The sequence below is a fragment of the Cynocephalus volans genome, chromosome 2 (assembly GCF_027409185.1).
Source record: "Cynocephalus volans isolate mCynVol1 chromosome 2, mCynVol1.pri, whole genome shotgun sequence".
In the NCBI taxonomy this organism is placed as follows: Eukaryota; Metazoa; Chordata; class Mammalia; order Dermoptera; family Cynocephalidae; genus Cynocephalus; species Cynocephalus volans.
In genome coordinates, this window is record NC_084461.1 from 8,878,925 (window position 1) to 8,898,457 (window position 19,533).

The 19,533-nt window shown below is 45.3% G+C and overlaps 1 protein-coding gene, 1 long non-coding RNA gene and 1 other non-coding gene across 4 annotated transcripts in view; 2 read left to right on the forward strand and 1 right to left on the reverse strand.

Annotated features, from left to right (window-relative positions):
* SEMA5A (semaphorin 5A) overlaps nucleotides 1–14,924 on the reverse strand; it is a 484,391-nt gene extending 469,467 nt beyond the window's left edge. For both annotated transcript variants that reach the window (XM_063085994.1, XM_063085995.1), the window contains exon 1: nucleotides 14,659–14,924. The gene's annotated coding sequence lies outside the window, so the exon portion shown is untranslated. The remainder of the gene's footprint in view (nucleotides 1–14,658) is intronic.
* A 492-nt stretch (nucleotides 14,925–15,416) lies between these two features.
* LOC134366825 (uncharacterized) lies at nucleotides 15,417–18,251 on the forward strand. The gene is made up of 2 exons (XR_010022365.1): nucleotides 15,417–15,661; nucleotides 18,069–18,251. It is a non-coding gene; the product is annotated as an uncharacterized LOC134366825 (long non-coding RNA).
* LOC134371409 (small nucleolar RNA SNORD123) lies at nucleotides 17,912–17,981 on the forward strand. Its single transcript, XR_010022834.1, has one exon. It is a non-coding gene; the product is annotated as a small nucleolar RNA SNORD123 (small nucleolar RNA).
* Nucleotides 18,252–19,533: the final 1,282 nt, after the last annotated feature.

A 19,533-nucleotide genomic window follows, 5' to 3' on the forward strand; every position in this document is an offset into this window, starting at 1 on the left:
CCAGGTTCTGGAATTCTGTGGAATAATTATATCAACTATGAGGCAAGTCAACATTTAACCACTAAGACCCAATAATTCAACCAACTGCACTTCCCTTCCTTTGAACCAAATCTACCCCGTCTGCTGTGCCAATTTAAATTAAGACAACAAAAGGTTTGTAAGAACACAGCTATTAAAAATTAGCCCGTGCTTTTGTACACCATGGATTACTTCGCAAGTGAACAAAAAACATCTTACAGGAAAACAGACATCAATGGACACCACAGACGGCAACTGTATACTGGGCAAGTATTTAATAATGAAGCATTTCTCTAGATGTGGGGAAATGTAAATATAATTTTTTCAAAGAGAAATGGCCATTTGTCTCTAGGATGATTGGGGCAACATGTGTAACCACAGACCTTTTCAGGGAGGGTAACTGTATCTCCCCTTCCTTCATGCACAGATGAAAGCCTCCCCTGATAACCAAGCCCTTCTGCCCTACGGGTCTGCCAGGCTTCTCCTTTGACCCTTTTTCATGTAAACAAAACAAGAAGAAAAAAATCTCAGCTGTTCCCTTCAATTTTCCCTATCAACGCAATAAAAATGCCCAGTAGGTATTTAACAACCCCTCGTCACCAAGAGACTGTCATATTCTCATAGCCTGAAACTGCTGCCAATTTTATGCAAGACCCATTTTGTCGAGCATCTATATCCAAAGCTTCTGACCTCTGTTCACAATTACAAGTTATCCTTTTGTTTTCTGCAAAGAACGATATGTTGTTTGACCAAAGCTCTCACTCTTAGTGTTAGATTTAGGCTACCAATTCGAAGATGTTGAACACGCTGATTTGTCTGAGTCCTTGACACTGCCGTGTCCAACATACCATTACTAATTTTGGATCATTGGAAATCAGCCACCACAGGATACATTTGAACCTGTTAAAAATAGCCCAGCTACCCTCTGAACACTTCACCTTACTGTGGCATCAACAGAGATGTGCTTCTAGTGACCAAACTGGCTTGCTCCTCTGGAATGCAGGAAAGGAGTAGAATTTCATGTTAAGAAATTTTTGAGGCTGTCCATAAAATTTCTTAAGTAGATTTGTCACTTTAGGGCTAAAGTTTAAATAGTAAAAGATTATTAATACAAAATTTATTGTCATTTCTCCAAGCATGAGCAGGGCCATATTATATATTTTAGGTATAAAATATCCATCTAGAATATTCAATCTAAAACAATTGGTACTACTTTCAGAATACTCCTTGGGCCTCCACTCCACTGAAATGTGGAGCACTTAAATTAAATAAACCCAGTCAATCATTTGGAAGTTAATGTGGGAAAAAGGATAGCTAACAAACTCCCGATTGCTCAGCAAAGCAAAGCTTTTCAAACGCATGCACTTTACAAGTTTCATATGTGCCTCTAATTATGTCTTTGTACAAATTCCTTTAGCTTTCTACCTATTCTTAACCTAATGCCCAATTCTTACATAAATACATCTACAAAAACTTTTCCTTCCCACTTACAAGAAACACAAAAGATGGATTTAGCTGGCGCTCATGGTCCCCTTCCCTGAGGGCTTTTTAAATATTTGATATAAACTGTAACACATTTGGTTGACCCTGCAGATGCCAGGCTAAACAGCTAACTGGCAGAGGTCAAAGTCAATCCCCAGCTAGGTTTAAAAAGACACACTATCCCTTCCCTGAAGAGGAACAAAGATAAACACCAGCAATCCCATCAACTTGCAAGAAAGCAGCATTTCCTAATGTGCTTTGGATTTGTTTTCATAAGTTTAGCCCTGTAGGCTTAATTAAACCAGTAGCCAACTCTGTGTTCACTCAAAAGTGCAATTAAAGAAGAATCTACAAAGGCCACTTGGACCTGAGGGCCTCCTGCAGGAGTCCCCACTCTGAGCAATCCACTAACTGTGCCCTTTCTCCAGGTCTCTTAAGGATGATTCTTGCAAGCCTCCAGTCCCTGTCCTAATTCTTCCCACTTGGGGCATCTCCAGCAACCTCAAGGCAGGAAGTTCGGGCCCAAAATCCAGTTTGTCAGGCAAGGTAGACTTTCAATTAAAAAACAAAAAACTAAAAGCCCATTGAAAGGCATTAACAAATCCAAAATCTGCATTAAAGTTTATGTGTTACCACCACTAATTAAAGGGACTCTTGAGTCCAGATCATTGGGGGTGAACTTGTAGCAGGATTTATGGGCCACGATCAAGCCTACTCCGAGGAGCAGGCCAACCGGCATTCCAGTCCACAGGGCTGTGTCCCCAGGCCAAATGGGAGCATCACACTTCCTGGATCTTTCGTGGGTCACAAGCTCACCAATGACGAGAAGGATCGGAGCCGTCTCAGAAGTGGGAGGACAGAAAAAGGCAGTGTGGACTTTACCAAAGGGGAAGGTTCCCAAATGGAACCAACGTTGTCTGGAGTTCAGTGGGGCCCTCCCTAATTCAGGCAGATTCTATTCTTTCCTTTCCTTCTTGTACAGCTCACTCATGCTGACCCCAAACCAACCCACCAAGGGAGCTGGATCAGCTGAAAGAGGAAAAGGACCTTGGTGGTGTGCAGAGTGGCACTCTGGAGAATTATTTTAAAAGACCTGCCCCTCACTGAGTGTCTCCTCTAATCTATACTCACTGGCTGAGCAGTCACGATGACTCTTTTCCTTCTTTAGAGAAAAGAACAAAGTAATTAGCCACTAGGAGAAAAACAGATTTTCTGAAAGATTCCCACCAAGGAACTCAGGGTCACAAGATCAAACGAAGAATGTTTATCAGGCCTTTTCTTTCCCAAACTTAGGCCACAGCCTCTGCTACTCCCTTCCACCAACCAAAACAAATAAATCTAATAAAACCCTAAATGCTGTTTGAATCGGGACTGTGTAGTTTTCTGTTTTAATTTCTATTATACAAGAAAAACCATCCCTTTTAAATACTGCATCAACAGTATTGGGATGTACTCTTTTTCCTAATCACAAACTTAGGGTGTGTTACTCTTTGTGCTCTTTTCCTCATGTTGGGCAACTCGATCTTCCCTCCAGCCATGGTCCAAGTTCAAAGGATTAATTTGCTTGTGCCTACCTCAATAGACAATTAATTCATGGATAGATACTCCTTTAAAAAATGTCTTCCAGGTATTTTAATTGACATTGTGGTCCATGACCACAGTGAAAACAGAGTGTTGTTCTAACTTGCCCTGTTTATAGCTCCAGGAATTAAAGTCCAAGCACTTACATTTACTCTACCAACTTCTAGAAAGTGACCTGACTGCACAGATTCTTGGGCCAGGGATGAGTGAGATAGGGGACACTGGAAAGCCCTTCTGCTGTTTCCCCCTCTCAAATGTGTCCCTAAGATCCCTGCTGTGAACCCTTAAGGGGCTTTCCTCTGCACTAAGATACACTTCCCTCCAGGAGATGGAAACTCAGCAGGTGGGCCTGGAGAAACTGTTCAAAGTTAAATAACATTTGCAGGCATAAGCTTTCAAGTGAATGGATCTTTGTGATTCTTACTTGCCAGCTTGCAGTTTCCCAAATGATTTCTTTCCGCAAGCTGGTGATAGGGCCGAGGAATTCCATCACTGCTGGCAGACAGAAAGTAAATTTGGCTCCAGGCCTGACTTCAGAGTCTGCTTGGAAAGCTGCAACAGCCAAAATATGCTGCCCGGACTCGCACAGCGCTATACAGGCCCCTCCTCCCTGACCTCCCCACCCCCACTTCCCAACCCAGCCCCCAACACCTCCACCACTGCACAACTTACATTTGGGATGGCATTCTTACGTGTGGAAAGCTTTAGAAAAATACTGGTTTAAAACGTTCAGTGTTAAAAAAAATAAATGAATGGTGTTGGATAGGTAGGGTGGGAAATACTTTCAACTCCACCACCTGGCTTCAGGTCTTCACACCTGCCCAGCACAAAATGGAGATGTGACTCAAAGGTGGAGAGGAAATAGGGTTTTGAGAAGCATGGCCCTGAGGCTCCAGATCATTCCCACCAGGAAACAGAACTGAGGAATGAGGGAGTTTCTTGTGCCCTGCAGCAAGCCAGAGAGTTCCCTGATAAGCAGATGCATGTTCTTCCCGCTGGAGAACACCATCAACCCTGAGGCAAATGTCAGGATGCAAATGAACAGCCATCACATTCCCGTCATGATCAAAACTGACTTAGATGAGGTCTGGTCTGTAAGAGCCAACACGAAGCGGCCCAGGAACAAGACCGTGTCAAAAGAACGTGTCAGTCCTGCTCCCTGTCATAGCAGCAGCAGCTCCAAACCCCACAGCAAAGGAGCCAGATCCCACAGATGCGACAACACCAGACACAGGGTACAAAACCCAGAAAACCCCCTTTTCCATGCAGAGAGAATGGCTTGGCTCCAAACTTTCTGGTGGCGGAGGAACATAACAATTAAGACTGCTGGACTGGCAGAGAAACTGACCAGAGGAGGACAATGATAAGGAAGGGGAAAAAGGTGAATCCCTCTGATAGAGAGTGGAGGGAAGTCATTAAAGGATACTTACGGGGCAGCCCCATCAAAAATGACGGGAAACTGCGGTCCAGAAGTCTCCTTTCCAATTTAGACAACTGGTCACCCAGCCTTGGGCAAAGATTCAACATCTGGGCACCCAGACCCCTGCTCTGTAAACCAAGATTTTTCTTCTATATTTACAGCCTAGAAATACTAAACTTAAATAAATAAAATGTCACCTTTAACTCCTAACTCACGCTTTAAGGAGTTTTGTTTTGCTGATGCATTGGCAGAGATACTCCAATTTTAAATTTCAGAACAATGACAGAAGGAAAGGAGGCCCCCAGCAGGTGGAAGAGACTGAACGTATTCACCCTCCCAGTCTGCAAAGTAAACATTCCAGGCCTTTCTTTATGTTCCTGTCTGCCAGAATAAAGTTAAGATTCTATACATCTTAGAGTGTCCAAAATCAATATTCAATGCCAACATTTGGATACTTTTCAGAAAAGTAAATGGTTAGAAAAAAGTAAAAATCATTAAAAGTAATGTTCTAATACATTTACCCCACTTAGGACAATGTCTTCACATAATTCTGTATAAAACACTATGTGTTACTTTAATTAAGATCAACTCCAGCTATCAGAACCAATACAAATCAACGATTACTCTAAAGGGGATTTTAAAACAAGAGAAAATTGCATCATTTTCTTATTCCCTCTGTTTCAAAACTAAATATCCATCCTGGTAACACAAATTTTTCTAATCACGTAACCACTCAACCTGTTTATCAGAACACCTCAGTAGTTATCCTTGAAATCTGGAAAACATTAACTCATTGGAAATGAGAAAAAAAAAAAAAAAAAAACACAAGAAAGTACCTACCTATTAACAGTATTTTATTGACCAACTGAAACCATCAAAAGTGGTGTCAAAGATAAAAATTTCACCCACTCCTCTGCCATCTGATTAGCAGAAAGAAATTTTAATGTAACCTCATAAATAATTCCTTACCACTCACCAAAGGTGAGAAATAATTTAGGATTGGTAATAGAAAAACATGGTCATTTTATAAATGTTACTATTAATTTGCTTCTAGACTAAGCTGCTTGTTTGGGAGGAGGCAAATTCAGAAGGAGCTAGTCAGAAATTACAGTGTAAGAGGTCAATAAAACTATTCAACTAGAATTTAAAACTCTGTCCATCTTAATTTTTGCATACAACTACAAGGAATGAAGAAATTAGGCACTGTGAAAATGCTCCTCTGAAACATGAGGGTAAAAATACTTGATGACTAACGGAAAGATGCACATGAGCTCTGAAGGCTGGCCAGCCTCGGCCAGATCCTGGGAGCCACGCAGGGTATATCTGGAGCAGGACCGCTTGTGCCAAAGCAAACACTCCCACAGAAAGTCAGCTTGTGGAAACCGACTGGTGCGGGGAAAGCAAGGTGCCCACAAGAGAGCTGAGGAAGCCCTGCAGCAGGAGGCAGAGGAGGATTTTAACACACTAAACAGATGGAAGTTGCAATAAACAAGAGGGGAGAGCTAAAGACACTCACTTCCACCCAAAGAAAACAGTCGGAGAGGAATGAAATTACAGGCAATTCGTATGTATCTCTACCCATAACCTATCTTCAGCTTTGCGCTTCCACTGTAAAATGTGCCAAAGCAGAATAGAAAGAGCTGGAAGCAATTCTCTGACTCTTCTCTTTCTAAGGGGGAAAAAGCACACCAACCTTTACGTACTAGATGTCTTAAAAATCTGCATTCTGCCCCTGTTAGAAGTTACTTGCCTCACCAACTGAAGCAAATGCCCTGCTAAGAATGTGTACAAGGACACAGAAGCAGACATTGTGAACTTTTCCCCCATCAAAAGAAAGCAGCTTCATCTGGGGAGCAGAGTGATACTCTGGGAGCTCCAGGGCCAGCAGCTCTAATGAGACCACAAGATTCTGTGTTGTCAAAGACGTTCTCCTGAGCTGTGCCTACGAAACATTAAACCTGGCAGAAAAGAAGTAAACTCTCTAAACGACTGAGAATTGGGGTATACCAAACCTTTAGAAGCTGGATTGGCTGATTCGTGTACCGGACTGATTTAATTTGGTAATGTGGTCTCAGCCAGAAACAACCTAAGTCTGCTTGTTTTCATAACAGAGATCCCAGCTCTGATAGACTTCCCAGGAAGGAAGCATCTCAGCATTAAGGAAAGGCTGCTCCTCTCCACATGCAGTGTCCTTGGCACGAAGCTGTGTAAAAATGGAAACACAGAATACAATTCCCAGTAAACACAGCAGGATTTGTGTTTAGGCCACTGATGGTTTAATTGACTCTAATTGTAGATATTATATTCCAGATGTGCTTTTTGTTTTTAGTAGCTTTACTGAAGTATAAGTTACATATCATAAAATTTACTTATTGTACATGTGCAATTCAATGATTTTCAGTAAATTTACAGTTGTGCAAGCATCTCCATAATCCAGTTTTAGACCATTTCTATCATCCCCAAAACAACCAGCCTGCCCAACTGCATTCCCTTCCAGTTCCCACAGTGGCCCCAGGCAACTTAATCTACTCTCCATCTCTACACGTTGGCCTTGTCTGGACATTTTTTTTTCCCCAAACAAAAGGCTTCACATATTTATTACAGAATCAATCTATTTGTGCAGAACATAGAAACAAAGAACTTCCCCAATAAAACATGTCCAAATATCCAGATTTTCAGCTTGATATGGTAAGATGATGGTGACAGTGATCAACTGCTAAATATGCATGCCATCTGATATATAATCCTTTATAGATACAGCTTGGTTCTTCTCCAATGTCTCCTCTTGGAGTTGTACCTGATTTTATTACCAGTTTTCAACTGAATCCACTTGGGAATGGGCCAATATTTTGCTTTTGTTTCTTGGCCAGGAATCGCTTGATCCTGAAAGTCTTATGAGATGACACAGTGAGGAAGGGAGGCCACCACACACATCAAATGGCAGAGAAAGGGCCCTTGTCTGGACATTTCTCTAAGTGGAATCCTATGATATGTGGTCTTTTGTGACTGGCTGCTTTCACCTAGCATTATGTTTTGAAGTTCACACATATTACAGCATACATCAAGAGTTTATTTTGTTGCTGAATGGTAACCCATGGTATGGATATGCCACGTTTTGTTTATCCATTCTTCTGTTCCAGCTTATTAAATCTATAAATCCAACTAACTGGCAAGACTTCTCAGAAATAAAATACGAAAGCCCACCATATTTATAAAATATTCTATAATGCCTAAAATCTCTGTACTGTGTGAAAATATGTAATGAGGATATACTATGTTCCCCTGCAATTTGTATTTAAAGGGGGTGTTTTAAATAAGTAAAGAACACCCCTGAATTTCAATTTTTTATGTCTCAATACACATAAAGTGTATTTATGCTAATTTCGAAGTGAAGCAAAGTCATCAATTCGTTAACATGCATCTACATACTGTATGAATAGACCTGTATTTGGATACATGAAGTACACAGTTCCCACTTCCCAACAGCTTATAAAGACTTTTGTATTTCAAGACTGTGCTAGTACATCAGTTTGGAGGTATTTGAAACATTTTTCTCCATATAATGAATATAGTGTTTAACATCCATGGTTAGCCCCAAAAAGTCTTGTTTAAGCCACAGCCCTTTACCCAGGATAAACTGTGTTGTCTAGTATAGACTGTGTTGCAGTCTATACTGTACATGTGGTATATAAAAGCATTTACTGATTCATTTACTCACCCAAGGTCTGAGAGCCTCTTGTGAGCCAGGCACTGTTCTAGGCACTGGAAACACAGCTATTGTCTTGTGTCTCCTAAGCTTATATTCTCTACTGGTGAAAGACTTTAAACAATAAATAAAGCATGTGGGGTGGTACAAAATGCTATGAAGAGAAAAAGAGGAGCAGAAGGGAAGGGAGAAAGTGGGAGGGAATACTATTTTAGGCAGTGCTATTTGGAGACACTTTTCTGAAGAGGGGACACTTGAGCAAAGGCGTCAAGGCAGCAAGACCTGGAAGTGGCCAGCCTCCTGGGACAGTGGATGGAAGACGTTCCAAGCAGAAGGCGAGAACGTGCAGAGGCCAGGAGGCTGGGAAGGAGGCGAGTGGGACTGAAGCCAGGAGGGAGGGACAGTGACAGGAGTCCTGTCTGGTCTCAGAGCCATGATCACTCATGACTCTCCCTATTCCCCAGGCTCAGGTGCACATCCTTCCCCCCACTGAAGCGATTCTATACCCACTGCAGGACCCAAGCCATGGACCCACCCTGACTGTAAGCAGCAGAAACATGGCAAGCTATGGACCCACACTCAACAGGCAGCTAGTCACACTCGCCAGTCTGTGTTCAAGTTCAGGGACCTCTGTCCTGCTCCCTCAACGGGTTCTCCACATCATAATCTAGTCCCAGTAACGTGTTCCGTATGATCATTCCTGAGGCCATGCTTTGATATCCAGACACCCCAGCCACTCCTGGAGAGAAGCCCTCCCTCACTTCCTGTCTCCACCTCCTCCTTCCATCATCTGGAGGCCTGGCTTCCATAAGGAGCCACAAACCCAATGCGGATGTGGGACTCTGACCCACACTGGCTCTTGGCCATGTCCAAGTCCATCTGGACAGTCCAGCCATCCCGTGTAGAGCCCTTGCAGAGCTTCCGCCCAACTCCGTGAGTCACACAGGGACAATCAAGCCGCTGTCAACTGCTCCCACCCACACCACCCATTTCCAGCTGCCGGCCTTTCTGGCCATGAATCCGGCCACCACCGCTGACATCTCTCAGCACAGGAGGCAAGTCATCCCCTCAGGACTCCTCCACTACCACTGAGTGCTTAATTCCCTGTGCGGGCCTCTCCCACTGCCCTGCCCAATCAGGCAAGCATTTCTATTAACCCAGAGGCCTTTGGTAATTATTCCATCCAGCTTTCCTAGAACTCTTTCTTTCTAAAGTCAAGTCCACAGCTAGAACACACAGGAATTTAAATGACAGATGTCTTAGAAGCAAATCCTTATTTATAGTTACATGTCAGCAGGCATGAACAATGGCTTAATTACGACAGCTACTGGACAAAGAAAGTTTGACATCCAAAGCAATTACTTTTGCATTATGCCACCAGTTATAAACAATGTTCGCAGCTTTACAGTTGGTAAAAGTTTGCGCCAGCCCATGGCTCACTCGGGAGAGTGTGGTGCTGATAACACCAAGGCCACGGGTTCGGATCCCTACATAGGGATGGCCGGTTGGCTCACTTGGGAGAGTGTAGTGCTGACAACACCAAGTCAAGGGTTAAGATCCCCTTACCAGTCATCTTTAAAAAAAAAAATTGGTAAAAGTTTACAGCAAATCTAATTCTTGGTCCTGTCAAAGGAATCACAGAAGGCAGTGGTGATTCTGAAATCTATTTGGTCACAGGATGTCCAACCATAAATGTCCCTGGCCCCTGATGTGTTTTCTCTCCACAGCAACGGGACACCCGCATCCTCGGTAACTGGCTCAGAACAGCTTTCCAAGATGTGACATATCTTGGTTTTTTTTACAGAAAGAGAAGTTCTTTGTGTGGAATTCGTATCTGGAGTCAGTTTGTGAGGAATGCACCTCTCCTGTGATTCAGAAGAATGGAAGTTTTAGTTTGATGATTTCGCAGACAAATCACAGGAAACTGTTTAGCAGATTTTTTTCTTAGTACTTTTTGGACCCTGCTTTTCTTTCCATGGGTACATCATATGTCATCGCCAAACACTGGGTGAAGTGAACTGATGAAAAGAGGCTCTATTTCCTGCGAACAATTTGTCCCTGTGCAATCCTGATTGTCAGTTATCTATAACTTACTTAATTTCACATCTCAGCAAGTACAGTATTATTTCTCCAAATAGATAGCTTTTGATAACATCACTCTCCTGGTTATTTATCATATATATCTGTAATTGAATTACCTATTGCAGTAATGTGATTTACTCTCCAATGTACATAAAAATGCAACATAAAATAAAATGGTTCCAGTGTATACTTCCTCATCATTCTGCACGAACTCTAGCTTAGCCAATTCCACAGAAATACAGTGACAAATAATGAAAGAAAGATGGGAAGATAAAAGACTAGTGGGTTCGTGACCTTCCAAGAATAAGAGAAATTCATCCTCTAGCACATTTATTCTCTTTTAAAATAATTTTTTTTCAGTGCTAATCTGGAAACCAATTCTAGTATATGAGGGAAAGAAGAGTAAAAAATGGAATAAATTTACTTTCTATAAATGTAACAGTACTATGCCAACACATTTTAAAACTCAGGAAAGGGAAATACAGTGTGTGTTTCTCTGCTTTCTTGAGCCCACTGTCGCATTAATCCTATTTTAAATGTCATGCCTCAGGTGAAATATAACTTCACTTTGAAGTTGCTTGGCCTCAAAATACTCTGTGAAATGGAGAGCCAGGTTTCTTTAACTCTAGAAACTTTCAGATGGCAAAGATTAATTGTGTCAATATGAGTCTGTTCATATAAATTACTTATTATCCACTACCTTCTCTTGAATCAAGTTTTCATTGGCTTTGTTCTGTTTGACTTAAATTGTGAATCGAAACACGTTTGGGGTCGGCCCACTGAAAGGGAAACGTCTATCTAAATATTTATAACTTACTTTATTTCTTTTTCCTCTTTTCTCGCTATCAGAAATTGATTTTGTGTATCTGGATAACAAGTATCTGAAAAATTCATCAAAGAATTAAACAATATATTTACCAGGCCTTCTAAAAGCGGCTTCTTCAAACTGCTTCCCATAGAGCTGCTTCTCACCTGTTGAATTCATCTCCATGATGCTACCAATCTGTGCAGGAATTATAAACAGCAGATTGCCCCCTATCTACGGTAGATCATTTCTGCAGGGCAGCAAAGTGAGAAAAACCAGTCATTTTCCACCAGACTTCTGCATCCCAATTTAAAATGTTGCTGGGAACATATGTGAAAACGTCTATGTTGTCAGCAACAGTACTCAAGGCAATATAAACAACTTAAAATACTTATATACACTCCATTTAGGATTCAAGAAAACAGTTAACTTTCTCTAGATAAATTTGCAAATAGACGCAGGTGGGTAGAAATTTACAAGATTCCACAGCAGACACTTTGCACTTTGCTGTAACTCAATTTGTTAGATCCATAATTTACATTTTAAACATTATTTAACACTAAACATGAAAAGCTGTCACCTTTGTATTATAATCATACTCTAAGTAATTTGAGTAACTATAGCAACAATTTCAGAAGCATTTTTAAATACAAATTTGGTATAATTTTAGAATCAAGAACTACAGAGGATTTAACACAGGATGTGGAACTGCTTTTCTCAAATAGTTGCACATATACTGCTACAGAAGAGAATTCCTTGCCTGGGATAGTATAAAGTAATTAAATTGTTCTACCTTGCACACGATATGATTTGTAATCCAAATTTCTTCCTTGGGATCAGTTTCTGATCTCAGTTGACTCTAGAGTTCATAATCACCTGTTTATTTAATGTGATGCCTTTCTACCTTCGGCTGGACATTCAGCAAAGTTCTACCGCCCTATCCCCATTTTCCTATATGTGTATCAGAAGGAAAGCCTCAATTCCAATGACTTTATGACCTAAAAAAGGACATTCGGAATCCTGAAAAATAATCATCAAGTTAATTAAAACTATGTAGTAGTTCACATAGGCAGTTCTCTCTAACATCAGGAACATCTGACATAGTCCCCAAGGAGCCGGCATCTGTTATTCTGGCACACAGCACAAAGGTTTGTTGGTTTTAAGATGTTTCCCCCAGCCAGAGACTAAAGTGACTCTAGAGCAAAATTTCTTAGTGCAAATCCATGGACAGGGCTTCAGAAGGCTTGTGAACTCTCTAAAACCAATGCAAAAGTTTGGATGAATGTGCGCATATTCGTTTTGGTCCCATGGCTAACTAGTTTTAACAGCCTCTGTGCTATAGGTTTCTATGTTTCATTCTCTCCAGACATGATGAAGAAATCATTGTAAAGGGAAACAGCAGTAAAGAACACAGGTTTACTTTCACCAATTTCTGAACATCTCAAACACTTCTTTTGGACAAAGACAAGCTCTACCACCCAGGAGAACAAAGCCTTTGCGCTCAGCAGGGATCTCGCAGCTGTTTGCCATTAAAAACAACCAAATAAGTTAGTGCAATTCGTGAAAGACATAAAACGACTAGCATCATCCATCTTCTCCCTGTTAAAAAAAAGTGCGTAATGGCTAAAAGTGCGTAACAGAAGGTACCTGCTCATCAACCCCACAGTTCCACGAGCAGACAAATATTTAGTGTGACTGCATGCAACACCGGTACGAGCCACTCTCTCTAAAGTTCTTACAAGAAAGGAAAGGAAAAAGAAATCGGTTTTTCAAGTGAACCAAACAGTCAGATGTAGGATGGCTTTTTCATGTAAAAAACATGGACAAAGAAATCTTTGGGAGGGGAGAATCTATGTTTCTTGTGGAGTAGACACAGGCACAAACAAGCAAAGTTACTTCAGTTACACATAACTCAAGGCATTATCTACTTTCACTGAAAATGTGAACTGGTCACTCAAAGCAGCACATGATAAAATTTACCCTCTCTCATATAACAAAACTGGCATTCATTGGCAATTAATTTATCAATACTAATGAAGTATTGGAAGATCTTTCTTATATTAAAGTCTGGTTTTGTCTTTCTGTCTCCTTATGAAAAATTAATTCTATAATTATTAAGGCATCTGCTGTTTCCAAACTCAGCCATTATGACAGGGTCCTCTGGGTAAACTATGACATACAATTACTCAAAAATGTGCTGCAACAATCATTTGTAACTCCTGGTGTTTTACTAACGTGCTCCTAAGGGGCAGACGGTTATGTCAGTATTAAACATAACTCACTTTATCTTCACTCAATTTCGACTTCTTTCTGGGTAAATACAGTAGTCACAAGAGGAAGGCAGATGCGCAGGATGGAAGGACAGCAGTACTCTTGTTTCTGTAAGAAACCTTTATAATTCAAGGACTTGTAACCACCTTTCCGGGCCCTTCTTCTAGCAAGGCTGCCAGCTCTCCACGGTCAGCAATCAGCTCTCACACCCGGGGCCCGCTATCAAATCATGCAATTATTTCACGATCTTCCTGGTGCTCCTGTTGGCTCCCTGGAACCCCCACCCACTCCACCAGGAGGGCGCAACTGCTGGAGCCTCCTCGCACCCTCTTCGAGCGCTCGCTCGCGGCGCCCCCTGCCGGGGATCCCCAGGACGCCGCAGGCGCAGGAAAGTTAAATGCCCAACTCTGGGCCGCCGCATCCAGGTACAAAGCGAGGGGAGGACAGGAGGTGAGCGCGCTTCCCGCCAAAGCCCCGGGAATCGGGATCCGACCGCGATAGGCCGGGCACCCGCAGCCGCGGGAAAGCGATCCAGAAGAATCTCTCTTCCGCGACTGTTCTCCCCGCACAATTCCCTCTGGGGCCGGACCTGCCTCCAGCTCCAAAATCCTGAGCCAGAGTATGTGAAATCCGTGGAGCGGTGGAGAGATGCCAGTGGAAAGGGACTCGCCTTGCTGCAACCCACCTGGCAGACGGTTCCCCAGGCCCCTGCACCCTGGCCTTACTCTCCCTCATTAACCAAAGCGCTTGGCGGAGTTAAGCCCAAGTCCCACTGCCTCCCGGTTTCTCACGCGCGCCGCAAAACCCCTGTAGGGAGAGCAGGAAAACCTGTCCATGCGGGTGGGCTGCGAGGTGGCGGCTCCTCGGCCGCCAAGTCCCGGCCGCTGGGCCCCCTGCCCTTGGCTCCCGACAATGCGAGTCCGGACGCGCGCTGGGTGCACGCACAGACCGCTACTGCGCACCTCTCCGAGGCGCTGGGCAGCGGTCCCGTCCGGCCCACCGCGACACTCCGGTGTCCTCCTTACCTCTACACGCTCCGACCTCGGCAAAGGCGGTGACACAAACTTCCAACCCGTGCACTGGATCAACTGTGTGCGCCCCCGCACCGATGGTGTTCTTAATCCTGTTTGCGCAACCACCGGGCTGTCCCCCGCCCAGGTGCCTGGAGCTCGACCCTGCCCCCGATCCACACCACCCACTCACTAGCCGACCGTGCCACCGCCGGGTGCCGGTCAGCGGCGCGGTCGGGAGCTCCGGCCACGGCCACGCAGGGACGGGGCGGGGGTGGCTCACCAGGTCTGGGGCGCGCTCTTTGTGCCAGTCATCCGGAGCCTGGGGGCCCGAAGCGACTCCGTGGTTCCTCTTCAGCGCCCGGCGACGGGAGTCGAGCCAGCCGCCGTCGCCGCCCCCTGCCACTTCCCTAGAGCCACCCCTACTCGCGGCGCTTCGGGCTGGGGGCGCCGACTCCGCTGCCAGGCGCACGGTCCTCGGGCGCGCGCCCGGCGGACCGGTGGATGGGCAGGCTCGTGCCCAGCGGGGGCGACGGGCGAGGTGGCAAAGTTGGGTGACCAAGCGGCTCCGCGGGGTAGCCGCGGGTGGGAGATGGAAGCGCCGAAAGAAGGGCCGCACGGGCAGCACCGGCCCCGCGCACGGGAGGGGTAGAACCGGGGCCGCCGCGGGGCGGGGACCAGGGCCGGTCGGGGGCTGCAGAGCCCACCCGCGGCGGGAGGGCAGCACGCGGGAGCGGATGCAGCGAAAGCAGCCGCCGCCAGCCCTGCCTTCCCGGCCAATAGAGCCGCGCGGGGTGCGCGGGCGGGGAGCGCGGGCGGGGAGCGCGGGCGGGGTGCGCGGGCGGGGAGCGCGGGCGGGGAGCGCGGGCGGGGAGCGCGGGCGGGGAGCGCAGGGCCGCCTCGCCCCGCCCTCGCCCCGCCCCCTCCGCCGCGCCCCCTCGTCCCCCTCCCTGCCCGGGTGAAACCCGAGCGCCCCACCCCGCGCCTGACCTCGCCGGGCCCCTCCCCCAGCCCCGCCTCTCGCCGGACCCGACCCCTCCGCGTCTGGGGCGCCCCACTGAGCCCAGGGAGCCCCACTCCTGCCGCCCTAGTGCGCGATCTCCCGAGCGTCGACTTTTTCGGGACTCCCTCCGCCACCTCGCAGAGACTTTCTGTGGCTCCCCCGCCCCTTGTCCCGCCGCTCGGACGTGGCCACATGGGGGGGGGGGACGCGGTATAAAGGGCTGGAGGCAGCGAGGGCCGAGACCCGAGACGTGGCGCGCCCGCTCCGCCGGCCTCCGCTCCAGGTGGGTGCGTGTCCCTCGGCCGATCCGGCCCTGTGCAGGGGGTGGGCTGGGGCCGTCCGGTCCTCCCGGACTCCAAGTTTGGGATTTGATTTTTTTTTTTTCTTTTTTTTTTTTAATGTGATAGCTTCTTGCGTGCCGAGCGGGAAGCTCCTTAAAGGCAGAGTCGCTGCGTGTTCTCGGAGGAGAGATTTGGGGGTGTGCCTGCCGGCTAGTTCGGGTGGGTTTCAGCGGGGTTATGTCAGAAAAATGAACAAATCTGACGGAGCAGGCGAGCAGGTTAAGGGTCCCCCAAGTAATCGCACCTGAGCGCTGAGACTCCTCCCCGCCCCCCAGGCGCATGAGTTGATAAAGTCCAGTTCCGGGACACTATCACTTGTTGCTCTTTTGCAGGATCTTTGGGCCTTATCGAATAAGTACTCAGGTGAAAAGTTTATAATTGTAATGCAAATAAAATCCCTTTGAAGACGCCTGTGATTCGACTCTTTGTTGCAATTCTTCTGCTTATAAAGGAGGCGGTGGGCGGTGGTCGGCCTCACTGGACTTAAAGCTGAGAAAAGGGCGAATGGTAAAGTTGTCGGGAGTATAAGGCGTGGGACAGCCTTGGGTTCGGAGCCATGTGTGACCCTTTCCCTCTGGGTGAGAGTGAGGGACAGTCTCTCTGGGCCCTTTTTTCTCCATCTGCGCCTCAGAGGGTGGCTTTAAGGTGCCCTTCCACAAGGAAGCGCATGAATGCCCCCTCTAACTGTAGTGACACAGGATGCCCCTGTGGACCTCAGTCACACGCAGTTCCTAGAGCCAGTGGCAGGGTGTCAATGGGACTCGCTGAACTAGGAATGGTCCAAGGCGTCCGTCACGGTTTCACTGAGCTCGTCCATAAAACAAAGAATCAATGGACGTGTAGCCCGAAAAGAAGGGCAATAGAAATACAAATTGCCATCGACTCGTGTTTACTTTCTAGAATTTTTTTTTTTAATAATAGAATTAAGTGAAAGCAATTCGGAGGGTTTCCGTGGAAGCCCAGCCCATCCCCAAATGCCCCGTCTCTGTCTCGCACTGGCAGCCCCGGGTACTCAAGGTCTCACTCGGATTTCCTTTAGGAAGTCCGGGGAGGTGTCAGGAGTCGGGCCGACCTCTTTAAGGAGCATTTTTCCCTGGGTTGTGGTGAGGGCTTCCAGCCTGGTGCTTGGCAGCTAATGGCTCCTGGGGACTTGAATGAAAAGCTTAACACTTCCTTCTGCGCTTGGCACGTGGGGCGCTAGCTCCGTTCCTGACATTCCGATTCTCTTGCCTACGTGGCACCCAGGCCTGGATGCTCCCTGGGAGGAAGAGGCTGGCCAAGGTCTTCCCTGGCTGCTTCTGGGGGAGGAGGAAGGAGGCGGAACGCTGCCTTCCACTTGAACCCTGAACCCTCGGATGCACCCGTAGAGCTGCGAGGGGGAGGGGAGATAGAACACACAAGTATTTAGCTAAGGCTTGTTCTTGCCTCTCAACCATGCAGTTAACACTAAAATAATAATAATAAACTCTAAGCACAAGCTGAGCAGTGGGAAGGAAACAGTTTTGTGTGCCATTACCCAGGAGGGCTGATAACATTTTAACTGGATAAATAGTGTAACTGTGTGTGTATGTGGGGCAGTGGAGTTCAGCTTTGCTGCTCACTGTGCTATACTGAAGCATCGTTATAAGATATGTATTTTAGAGATAATGAATTACAAATTGCTAATAAGCAAGGGAAGAAACCAAATTATAACTTAGAATGCATTCTTAGTGTAAAGTGAAATGGAAATAGGTTGAGAACATGACTTTTCTTTTTTTTTTTGGTGGCTGGACGGTATGGGACTTTGCCTTTTTACCTACAGAAAGTTCTTCAGCTTTTCTGAGTTACAGTCTCTTCTTCACCTGGAGCTTAAATTAACCCACTTGCCACTTGGCAGGAACATCTTTGTAAACATTAAACTAGAAAGAAGGTAATATATGTAAAATACTCACTCAAGGCCCAGCATGTAAGTAGGCTCTGTATAAATAAAATAATTTTAAAGTATCCACAGGTGTTTCCTTTTTCTAAATTTTTTTTTTTTACTTTGAAAATGTCTTGATCACACTAAAGAGCTACCTACCTTAAGCTGCTTCTCATCACATTATAAAAGTAAAGGTGATTGTGTTTATTTCTCTTCTTTTCAAAATCAAAAATATAAACTGTTTTAGGTGAGCCACATATACATGTAAAAGAATGAGAAAAACAAGGCATTTGGTGAAAATGATGAATCCTGGGGTGCTGATTCCTGTGACTTGAAAAACGCCATCCATTTCCTGATTCACCGCAGTTTTTGTTGGGAAACATGAAGGATCTCTTACACGTCTCTGAACTAATTAACCAATTTTGTCTTGTCTTCACTCCCCTCCCCAGTGCTTGAATTTCAGCAACGTCACTAAACTGCCATCTCAGGTGAGAGGAACAGGCTGAAGAGAACATCACCTGGAAGAGGTCAAGATGCTACTGGGGGCCAGGACTGAGCTTCAAGGGAAACCTGAATATCTGTGGTCTTTAAGATGTGATAAAATTGTATTAAAATGATGAAAAATCTCAAAAGTCATGGCTTCTTGACATTTACATCTTACCTGGGTTTCCTACAAACAAGCCCAGGAAACACGTTTTAAGCAACATCCATGAGTGTTCTCTTTTTACACCCATTTTCCTTCTTTTAGGTCCATGGCATTTAAGAACTGAAAACGCTTTTTCGGTTCTTTTACCCCAAGAAACACTCACTCCCTTAAGTGTAGCAGCCCTCTCCCTTAGGAGAGTTAAGCAGACTAGTTTTATTTTGTTTAAAAAGAGCAGCCCAGAAACTTAAAACAGGTAGAAAATAGTTAAGGCACGTATACAAGTGAATGTAAGTGGACATGGTACAAAGTGCAGGTTCCACGTCCTTCAACTGAGGGACCAGGTCAGTTCACTCTGCCAATCTGCATGGGAGACTATCGCATTTCCTTCTCTGAAGTCTGAGTTCCACCAGGTCTTTTCAGGGCCAACCTCACACTTCCACGTGTATTTGTCTGTTTTCTGTTGCTTATAACAGGATATGTGAAACCAGATAATGTATATTTATTTCTTACAGTCTGGGAGGCTGAGAAGTCCAAGGTCCGTGGGGTGCATCTGGTGAGGGCCTTCTTCTTGGTGGGGACTCTGCAGAATCCCCTGGCAGTGTAGACTATCACGTAACAAGGGCTGAGCAAGAGCACCTCGACATGCTTGCTTCCTGTCCTTGTAAAGCCCCCAGTCTACTCCCTGATAACCCATTAAGCCATTAACACATTGATCATGAATAGATTAATCCATTCAGGAAGGCACAGTCCTCACAATCCAATCACCTCTTAAAGTCCCTACCTTTCAAATGCCATATTGGGGATGAAGTTCCAACATGAGCTTCGAAAGGGACATTCAACTCATAGCACCATGTCTGGTCAGATGGATGTGCTTTGCCACTGCCAGGTGTTCCACGGAGGTTGACACTGAATGACCTGATACTCAACCGAGGTGAATTCTGCTCACCTTGAGCTCTTTTGAATTCCTTCCACAAGTGATAGCCACATTTCATCACCTCACAGCAACATTTAAGGGAGCAGCCTGGTAGAGTTCAAGAGCCGCAGCATTAACTCAAGGATACAGCAACCAGGATGTATATTCACCAAGATGTGTCATTTTCAATAGTTATTATTTTTCTTAAAAGAGTTCATTGATTCTTCTTTCAGTAAGGGATTCTTAATAACACATTGTATTTTAATTCAGCTATGCATCCAGAAAACCAAAGTATTCTAGAAATCTGCGAGTATTTTTGCCTTTGTTTGTTTGTTTTTGTTAAATTTCTAGATAT